The sequence below is a fragment of the Amborella trichopoda genome, chromosome 9 (genome assembly GCF_054954075.1).
Source record: "Amborella trichopoda isolate Santa Cruz 75 chromosome 9, AtrichopodaSantaCruz75HAP2 v2.0, whole genome shotgun sequence".
In the NCBI taxonomy this organism is placed as follows: Eukaryota; Viridiplantae; Streptophyta; class Magnoliopsida; order Amborellales; family Amborellaceae; genus Amborella; species Amborella trichopoda.
The window spans coordinates 10,226,158-10,237,778 of NC_142344.1; the positions used below are offsets into that span (position 1 = coordinate 10,226,158).

General features: G+C 32.2%; 1 long non-coding RNA gene across 1 annotated transcript; it reads right to left on the bottom strand.

The window, feature by feature from the left end:
* Positions 1–10,596: 10,596 nt before the first annotated feature.
* Positions 10,597–11,211, bottom strand: LOC148780363 (uncharacterized). Its single transcript, XR_016040216.1, has 2 exons — positions 11,093–11,211; positions 10,597–10,963 (listed from the first exon to the last, which is right to left on the bottom strand). It is a non-coding gene; the product is annotated as an uncharacterized LOC148780363 (long non-coding RNA).
* Positions 11,212–11,621: the final 410 nt, after the last annotated feature.

Below are 11,621 nucleotides of genomic sequence, written 5' to 3' on the forward strand. Positions count from 1 at the left end.
TTATATAATTAAAAAAAATACCAAACTAGGTGTACATAACTAATAAATTTCATCTTCATATGATTTTAGGGAAAAAAAAAATATAAGAAGTTTTGTATCACATTTTCATAATGACCAAACAGTCCAAAACAATTGAGAACTCCGTGTTTCCTGTTTTTTGAGCAATTTGCTTTTCCATTCAGGGTGAACATAGTCCACGTTTCTTGGACTTCCTTTCAGCACTTTTCAGTTGCTAAATTAGAAAATACTACAATTTTTAATAAATTTTGGTGTCTGGTAACCAAATTTTTAATTTCCAAACACCCCTAAGTCAACTTGGAATCGTCGTAGTTAGCTTAGAACTTATGGGTAGGCGATTCCAGCTTGAGAAATCCCAAAACTACTTGATTCCCTTAGGTTTTGTAATCTTTTTATTTTTTATTGGATTTTGATGTGACCATTCGACTCGAGAATCGCCTGAGTAGATTTGGAAAGAACCCCTAGTCGATTTTGTTTTTTAGAACCTTGCTTTAAAAATAATCAATTTGGTGCTCATTTTCATCTCCATATATCCACTAATATTCGAGGCCTGTTAATGGGTTGAGTTTGGGCCTAAGCCAGGCCAGAGAAATCAGAATCGATCGAAATGGGTTGAGTTTGGGCCTAAGCCAGGCCAGAGAAATCAGAATCGATCGAAATGGGTTGGTCTAGGGCCACCCTGGTCCAAAAATCTAGATTCAAGCTCGGCCTGGGCCTGACCCAAAGTCATGGTTATGAGGCTCGAACATGCCGCAAACCCAAATCATGGTTATGAGGCTACGGCACAAACCCGATAAATCAAGCCTGGTTTGGGGCTAGGTTCTCGTGTTAGATTTGGGCCTTGGGCCATAACAATGTAGGGCCCGGCCCGCATACCTTTAAATGCCTCCCAATTATCATCATTTCTTTTGAATTACATTACAAGGTGAAGCAAATAAGATTTAAAAAATATCACGTCCTAAAATCCCGCTAACTAAGTTATCTGGCTGTTACGCCAAATGTACATTTTGGTCTAGTGGGATTACTATCCATGAACCTTCTTTTGCATAGTCAGAAAGATTTCGCCCGTTGTTCCCGGCTAGTCTAGTCCTGGCCTGGATAGGCTTACTTAACCTTGATCTTGGACTCCTATTGGGGATTTGGTCCTTGTTGCGGTATAAGTCTGACATATACATGGATGGAAGATACTATAAAACTTTTATAGGCGAAAATGAATAGTAATTTCACCTGACTTCATCACCGTTCAAAGTTCATCACACGGTCACAATTGTCTTGTAGTGTTTTATTTTTTATTTTATTTTTTACAAATCAAAAAGATCTAATTAACATTTTTCATCACACTGCCTACTTAATATTTTTCATGGATATGTTATTAATTGATATGTTTTTATATTTAATTATAAATTTTGAAATTTTAAAAATAGTTCAAATCAAGTAGATATATAAATACATGAAAATCTTGAAAATGGGCAAGATAAATTATTTTTGAGACTCGAAATGTTTTTTCTTTTCAGATTCATACATCTCGATGTTAAGATGATCATTTAGAAAGAACATCAAAACAACTTTCTTTTTATGATTGATTTTTGAGGTTCACTTTATTTCTACTTTTTAAAGTTTCAACCTTATATAAAAATTTTCCATCATAAATTATATAAAAAAAATTATATTATTTTATTTTGGTTCCAATTAACTTGGACCGGCTGGCTCTTGACCGATTTACAGCCCTACTTGCCGAACATAGGAGTTGAACACAAAACCTCGTTGAAGCCACAATAAGCGCATTCCAAACATGGCATGGCTCAAACCCCTTGGCTTCACAACATTGTTAAACATTGAGAAGCTAACAAAAAGAAAAAAAATGTTAAAAATTGAGAATCTAACAATTACGATGAGAGAGAGAACGGATGAATAGAAGATTGTAATTAAATGCCTTGTACAGTAGCATGCCTAGAGAGAGAGTATTATCGGGGTTAACTAATTTGTAGTTTATCATGAATGATAACATTGTTTTCATGCTTTAAGGTAAGGTTTGTATAGATCCAAGGATCTAAACAATCAAACTAAAGCGTACTTTTAAATAGTATTGAGAAATGTATTTTTAATATAAAAATTTTTATGATAAGTTTAAAATATATTTTCATCTTTAATTACAAAAATTAAAGCGTAAAAAATAGTATAGATCTTGCAATCTATGAAAAATTGAAATCTTGAAAATTGATGACGGTTCAAAAATGCATTACAAGAAGATGCCCTATTTTCAAAACTTAAAATCCATGTCCATACATCTTGATGACGAGATGATCGATTTGAGGATATTTAACCATCGAAACAACTTTTTCTAATGAAATTTTTTAGATGGTTCTAATTTGATTGTTTAGAACCTAGGCTCTATATTTTCTAATGAAATTTTTTAGATGGTTCTAATTTAATTGCTTAGAACCTAGGCTCTGTATAAATGTTTTCATAATGACTACAGGACAATATAGTTATGGAAATTTGGACAGCTTCCGTGCTGACCTCTCTCTTTTTCTCTCTCTAAGCACTGCACACATGGTGGCCAAGCCCATCACACGCCCACATAGAGAGACCACTTCCTTACGCAAACGCCCTGCCCAACCCCACCCCACCCCACCGCACCTGCATTGCACGCTTGTGACCCCACTACGCATGTGACTCTACCTTGGGGTAGAAATTCCATTTTGGTAAGGACATAAATGTTCCATTACTTACTTTATAGAACATAAGGTCATGAGCTCTTTTTAAAAGGTCATAGCCTCCATTCTCATTGACAGTTTCAAAAAAATTAACTCCATTACAAATCGGTAAGGGCCTGTAATCCCCATTGTTCTACCCAAAAACAAAAATATATAAGCCTTATTCTCAGCCTCAGCTATTAGATTTGATTAGATGGTTGGGATGGCTAGAGTCATAATGTTACAAGTTGGCTCATGAGCGTCAGATCATGATCTGATGACTCAGACCATTTTTTGTTTATATTCTACTAATCATTTTGTAGCAAAAATCGGCAGATGCATACATTTAACAAGGGCACACATGGTTAATATATATATATATATATATATATATATATATAATTACAAAAATACCTCTAAATCTTTCAGGGGCATTTTCATCATTTATTTTTGAGTAATGATCTTATGAGACCCTCCCACACCCATGTGTGTAGGACCTCAAAGGAACATCATTAAATTTGACACAGATCTCTAAAAACGTTATCACATAGGTGTGAGACTTGATTTTTCTAGAGACCTTAATCAAATTTAATGGTGATCCATTGGGGTCCTACACACATGGATGTGGAGGGTCACACAAGGTCATTTCCCTTTATTTTTATAATAAATTTTTGTTTTCTAAGTGCGTCTCAATAAGAATATGGTATGCCCAAATTCACTCAAAAATATTTTTATAGAAAAAATAAAAAATCAGACAGTAATTGGCATGATTTGTGACTGAGCAAATCCTAGTTGTCGATTGAAATCGAACTACTAAAAAGTGGGATCACGTGCACTTTATATGTGGGTGGGGTCACAGCTTCCCATACAAGCTTGCCAACCCGCTAAGTGCGGATTCTATAGCTCACGGTCACGGGCTGTCCTCGTCTATGTTTTTTGGTGATATTTTGGGTCAATACCTCAAGACAGGAGAGAATATACAATGTTCAAATTTTGTGCAACAGTTGTTTTTTTTTATATAATGATTTTTATTTGACGATGATTTTGTGCAAAAGCTGTTTGTTAAAGGGAAAATTCGAATATATTCTTCCAGTTTTGTACCTCTTCCTCCTATTTTTCTACAAAAAAAATGAAATTATCTCCTCGAAATCCTCTTGTTACTCCTTTCTTCTGGCCAACAAGATCATATGTTTCGATAAAAGAACTCCACGCCATCGGTTTCCCGGCTACTTTGCTTCCATTTTCCGGTGGGAACTCTAGTTTTGCAGCGAGAACGCCAAGAAGATCCCTTTTCCCGATAACAAATATAAACTCAGTCATTTTTTGGTGACCAGGATCCAGTTTTCTGGCCAAAAATATAATTTTACCGCAATCCAATTCCCATTTTCTGTTAAAGCCACTTATGTTCCAGTAACCTGGAACTGATTAACCTTCGAAATATCAGAGATTGGTCATTTACCGGTGAAGAGGGCTGCCTTTTCTTAACTATCAAATTAGTAAAAAGGAAATTTATCAAAATACGCAAGAGAAATGAAGTATTTTAACATTTTACCTAATTGCAACTATTCTAACGAATGACCATTTATTTTTTGAAGGTTATTTTGAAATTAAATAAAAAGATATAGGTAAAGTGTTGATAATTTTTTCTTAACAACAAGAGGGACAACATCATTTAAGAGGCTATAACACCTTAAATCATTAAAAATGGGGGTTTGTTTCATGGAAGATTTCCATGTACTTTGGAAGCAATGGCTTCCATGGGTTGGCATGGAAGTTGAAGCTTACCCAAATAATATCATTTTGACATTTGTTTTAGAAGCAGCTTCCAAATAACGTAAATATGTCTACAGTGATGGAAACCAAACACACCCTAAAGGCGTCAAAACATTTGGATTAATGTTAGGGATTTTAATTTTAATTTTTAATTTTTCACTTTACACAAGTAACTCCTTAAAAATTATGCTTAATAATGTAAAACTTCCACTATTCTAAATTGGAAAACGTAAAAAATAAAGGGCATTTAATAATTTGACCGACCTACTAAGCTCCATCAAATGATGGAAATACCCATAGTTGTTCAGGGTGATCAAATTGTTGAAGTACCTTTGCATGTTCACGGTTCCCAATTCTAAATAAGTGTAACTTGGTTATTTTTATAGAGAAAGCTTTCTATGTCCCCCTACAACATAGAAGTTTTATCTTCCCTCTTATCCAACCGTCTATTTTTTAATAGAGGATTAAGATTGCTTCAATCACAATGTCACGTCTCTACATTGCTTTATTTTTATTTTTTTCTATAAATTATTTTGACACCAAATTTTGGATGTCCATTCTTCTATGAAAATCGCACTAACGAAAAATAAAAAAAAAATATTTTCAAGAAAATAAAATGGCTAAAATACCCTTAAAATATTTAAGGGGTATTTTAGTTATTATTTTTTCTCAAAAAATTATTGTTAATATTTTTTATAGGTGCGCCCCAATGAGAAGATGACACGTACCAAATTTCATATTCAGAAAATTTTTATTAAAAAAATAAAAAATAAAATACTTTGAGACGTCGAATCTAAGATCAAACGGTGAGTGGCTCTCTTGATAAAAAATAGACGGCTGGATGGTAGGGGGAGGATAGAACTTTTATGTTATTGGGGGAACTTAGAAAGCTTTCCCATTTCTAAAAAAGATTGTCTACAAAGAAACAATTAATCTTTTATTACAAAGAAGTCACAAATATTCCTACCTATTAGATGTCAAATTGGATGGTTTGGGATGAATCATGAAGGGCAGAAATTTTTTTGGAATGTTGTGTCTATTTAATGACACTCTTACAACCACTCATTTGATAATGGGACCATTTACTTTTGTTAAAAAGTGGTCACAATTAACCTTAACCATAGGATGTAAAAGTGGGTAGCTGTATTTCTTTCATTGACCAAGTTCAAAGTTCAAGAAATTTATTCGAATTTTGTGACACACCAATGCTATCAGATTTCACATCAAATGGTTGTAAGTTATTATAACATTTCTATATTAAAATAAATGGTCTTATTCTCCTCAAACTTAAATGACAATAATGATTGTGACCTCCTTCCTTAAAAATACTAATTAATAATATATCCCCGTGAAATAAAAATTAAAATATTAGTCTTATAATGTCAATAATGATTATGCGAGAGATTTTGATCCAGAATCCTGAGCAAATATGAAATCATTTAATAAATTCAGCCGCCATTTTGGATAGATTTGGGCCAAAATTAGACATATGAACCACATGGTCTAAGGCGACCACAAAAAAATACAGCAGTTGTACCAACAATTTTTGGATATTTTTTGGGTAGGTTAGTTAGGATTAGAAATAGGAAACAATATCCGCCCATCCCTTGGAAAATTCGAGGCTCATATTTATACTTTATACTCTGAATCTTGGGTAGGACTAGAGGTATCAATCCCTTAAGGTCAATATTAGCCCATTATGCAAAGTTCAATGGTTTTGGTGTTTTTACTTTGAATTAATCAACTTTAATTCAAATTTGGACCCACCTCTTGAATTGTTTACGTAACAATTGTTGTTATTTTTAGACAGGGTCGTGGCCAGGGCTGCACCGACCAAGGCTAAGGTAAGGCCCACAGCTGGTTTAGACTTTAGACTTCCTGTCTTCATCAAGTGGACAGGGGAAGGGTGCACTTGGTGATTCATATTAGACATAGCTACATTTAAAAAAGAGTTGCGTATTTATTTTTGACTTTTATTTAAAAATAACATTTATTTGAAATTAGAAGTATTAATATATTTTTATATGGTGCAGTAAATAAAAATAATAATAAATATTTTTTTAAAAAAAAGCTAACCAAAATATGAAGTTTCTATAAGGGCTAGACTTTATGAAAACAAAATAAAGCATTGCCTCAAATCTTCGTCTTGAAAGCACGTTCGATAATGAAAATCTCTATGACGGCTCTAAAATCAATTTTCAACATCGAAAATAAAATAAAATTACAGATCTTGTGGATCTGTGAATATTTTTTTTAAGGAGAAATGTATGGTCTAGCTAATTTGTTATAATATACACTATTTTAAGAGCTTAAAATCCTAATTATTTTCCTCAACCGTAATGTTCAAGTCGAGATGATCCATTTAAAGGTTTTTCAATGCTGGAATTGTAATTTTCGATGAGTTATAATGTGAGCTTTATTTATTTTGATAGGGCTTCAGCCCGATCAAACCATTTGCCTTAAATTATTTCATAGGTATTTTGTCAACTTTTTTATTCAATTTTTTTTTAATGTGCCATATAAAAATAATGAATACATCTAATTCCTAGTAAATATCCCTTTTAAATAAAAATAAAAAGTATAAAATCCTTTTTGGGCCATTGGATGATACAAGGTTTAATCTGAACCATTGAAGGGTAGATGTGCACCCTTCAAACTAGCACATCATGTGGACATCATCCCGTGCCCAAATTTAGTTTGGTTAGGCTTGGATCGAGCACGGCCCAAAAACATATATTTGGATGGGGCCCCTGATTGGCCCGAATCTACAAGATGGTGGCCTGAGCTAGATCTGGCTCAAAAAGGCATTGGGGCAGGCTTAGGCCATAATATAGAGAAATATTTGTGTACCATTTATAGTACAATACATAAAAAAGAAACAATTTATATAAGATTGCAACCATATATGTTATGTCGAAGTGACCTGCATCTCGAAAATCCTATAGAGAAGAGTTTTTCAAATAAAAAAACCTTCTAATTGATGATCTGGACGTAGAGGTGTATGGATACAAAGAAAGAAAAAGAATGTCGAATCTAGAAAATAGTGCATCTTGTAATAAGTAATCTAGACCGTTATTTTTCAAGAATTTTAAGTATTTGTAAATATGGCTGATCTACACCATTTTTTATATTTTAAATTTTGTAACTAAGGTCAAGAACAAATTTTGAAGCTATCATAAGATTTATGACATTGAAAATACATATCGAGTCAAAATTTAGAAGTGTACAGTATAAGGAGACAACCTTATATAATAAACCTCAACCATATAAAAAAGAAAAAATTCATATAAGGGTGAGGCCCTAGACAATCAAATTAAGGCACGCCTCAAAAATTCACTAAAAGAGGTTGCTTTGATGCCCAAAATTCCTCGAATCAATCATCTCGAGCTCAAGATATATGAACATGAGAAAAAAAAGATTTCAAGTATAAGAAATAGTTCATCTTGTAATGCACTTTTTGGATCGTCAATTCTCAAGATTATATAGTGTTCGTAGATCTGCTCAATCTATACAATTTTTTAAGATTTAAATTTTATAATCATAGATGAAAATAAATTTTAGGGCCATCACGAAAGATAAATGATCTCTTCGTAGACAATCCCAATTTGCTCCCACTTTCAAATAAGGGGTTTGTCGACCTCAAAGGAGAACTCCACGATGAATGTACCCACGAAATTTTAAAAATCCAAATCCATGAGGAACAAACTTCTCGTGGATTTGTAAACCCTTCATTGAGGAATATTGCTTCCAAATTTCATCAGAAGAAATCCAATATTTTAGGAGAAATTTGGCGTCATGTCTAATGATCAAAGCTTGGCAACCTATCTATATAGACCTAACCTCCAATATAGATAGAAAATGGGCCAAATCCTACTTGGATTGTAGGCTTGTTCATTAATCCACTATCCAAGTTTCATATGGATCGGTAAAGGGCAGCAGCTGGACCTTGTACAGGCATCCTTGGCTCCTTGGCATCTATTTCCCCTCTTTGCATCATTTGAAGACAATCATCAGAAGTGTATATGGACTTCTATCATGATCCAAGACACACTCAAAAGTATGATAATTGAACACATTGTTGTTTCATCTGTCTCTTTTATAAGTATGATAATTGAACACGTTGTTGTTTTCATCTCTCTTTTATTTTATCTCTTTTTTGCTTGCCAAGGTTATAATCTAGGCTCCAAATGGCATAACCATATTGGATATATTCGGGCCCAATTCACTATGTTGTGATCAAACAAGTGTTTGGTCAAGATTGGGTTCTGGTATCATTCATTAGATGAATACTCTCTTGATAGGGAATCGAAAACACAAGTTAAATTCTATGTTAAGTCATATGTGGTCCATTCCTTGCCATACATGATTCAAGCTTTTGACTGGCTAGTGATCTTGGACAAAGTGCTCTTAGCCACAAGGATTGCAATACCCAATGTATCCCTTTTTCGTAAGTTGTACGTGAAATTAAATGTTAATTATATAAATAACTAAAAAAAACATTTGATTATTGAGAGAGAAAAAGTGATATTTTAATAGATCTATCTTCACATAATGCAAAGAGAGAATAAGAGCTAATTTGTAGGTCTTTCTTTATAGAAACAATTGTGAAATAGTTATTGAATATACAAAAATATGCAGATGTCACTCTGTCTTCTGATTAGAGGCATTCTATTGTTGTATAATTGAGAGTTTTGAGTCTCAACAAAAGCCAAAATACTTCTTTATTTATCTAATCGTTTCTCTTTCATATTTTTAATATCATTCACTGAACTATTTTTACTTGTATTAGTAAATCTATTATTTACTTATAAGTGATGCAAAAAAAGAAAACAATAAAGGAATTATCGTTTTTTTAATATTATTATAAAAATTTAAAAATAAAGGCATAAAAAAGAAAAAAGGAAAAAATAAGAGAAACAATGAAGGAATTATCTTTTTCTTTTTTTGCATTTACCAATATAAGTATAAATTTGTACCTTTCTTTTTTATAGTAAAATATTATTGACTTATATAATTCTCATCTTTTGTTGATTGTTTTAACCTATATAAGTATTATTTTATTGACCTATATAATTCACATTTTTTCTTAATAATTTTTCTTTTTTCTTAAGCATTTGATTTCTATTATTTTCTGACCTACTCGAAATTATTTTTAATTATCTCAGTACTATATTATATAACTATAAATAAATATTATTGTAAAAAATTACGAAGAATAAAAATGCTAAAACATGTCTCATACACTATAAAACATGATTATTATTCTATTTATAACTTGCATTTATGATCAATAATTATTTGTATCTATATATAAAGAGAGTACAATGGGAAAACATATTAAGAGAAAAATCCAAAATCTAAAAAATAGAAAGCATCTAAAGATTGAGTAAGACTTCATAAAAATAGTGAGAAAATTCTAAAAAATATGAAAGCATTTAAGATAGAAAGTTAGATAGAGGTGACATGGAAATAGGAAGAAACATATGAGAGAGAGAGAGAGATCATGTTAAGAAAGAAAATAAAAAATAAAAAGCCTTTAATAAGATAGAAAGATATAAATAAAAATATTTTTATTTGTATTAATAAATATATTATTTATTTATGGTAAGTATTAAAAGAAAAACTGAGAAAGAATTATCTTTTGTTTTTTGTTTTTTATATAAACATGAAAATTATTCTAGAAAGCAACTTGAATACAAAACAAACTTTTAATTAAAAATTACATGGAAGCCATTGGTTTCAATGTGGATCCTCCATATATAATGAACATAAACAAATAATACTAATCACGTCTCTCCAGAAAATCAATTTATAGAAAATAGCTAAAGGAATGAAATGGGGACTCACCATTTTCAGTCACATATATTAGTGGTCTACTCTATTTCCTAGCCACGTATCTCAGAGATCTTCTAATGCCCCAAGGAACTATGTAAAGCCACATATATTAGTGGTCTACTATATTTCTCAACCATGCATCTCAGAGATCTTCTAATGCCCCAAGGAACTATGCAAAGCCACAAGTGCATCCTGCAAAAATATGGAAAGAATTTCAAGATATCCAAGTCTAATAACATGCTAAGAATGCACGCATGGCCCTATATACACATCAAGGCGAGAGAGAGAGAGAGATTTACCCTCTCCAATTGCATATTCATCTCACTTAACTATAAAGACAATCACATAAATTAAATAACTGCCATAAAAAAATTGAAATAAATTCTCAAATTAGTCTCGAAAAGCTGTTTCTTATTCTCTCCAATTCTCGCTCATCATAGAAAATATTCCATTGGACACCTCGAGGACTGGCTTGGTGAACCTCAATATGCCGGGATTGGGCCCAAAAAAGTCCAATGATCCTCGCAATAATTTGATCTCATTATTTGTGAAAAATCCAGAAGGCGATCTCGAAGTTTCTCATCCACAATCGTTAGGTAATCCCCAAAATATATTGGATCAAGGAACCAGCACCATCTCAACTAAAAGCCAAAGATTAATCCAGATAAGAAAATAATGTAAAGCAAAAACATAAGAGGCCTGCAAAACAATGCATTATTTTTTCTAAAACTAATCCAAAAATGAATAATATATTTGTTAGAAGACAATACCATCCAAGTTAAATTCAACATGCCTTTGTGCTACTTCTTTACCTTCTAATCCATTAATTTTCTATGGAGAGAAAGAGAGAGGGGGAGAGAATCAGTTGCGTATGTTTATGTTTATCAATATATGTAGGAGAGAGATAAATTTTGCCAATCCATATATGTCGGAGAGAGAGACTTTGCCTATCGATATATGTAGAAGAGATATTGCATGTTCATAGTGGAAGAGAGAAAGATAGTAGGGGAAGAGAAAGGTGAGAAGTAGATATATGCATGGAAAGAGAGATGGGGTAAAGAGAATTTTTAATATAGTGGAACACGTGGCTCACGAATAGGGAGGGTGTTGCTCTCGCTTAATATATAACTAGTGATATGCACACGTGTTGTGAAATAAATTATTAGTTATAAAAAAAAATTTATTTTGAAATAATATTTTAAAAGGACATTCAATTAGAGAGAGAGCTTCTAATAAATCCATCTTCAAAAAATTATAGAGAGAGAAGATAGACCTACTTTGCCCGTCTTATTTGATAAA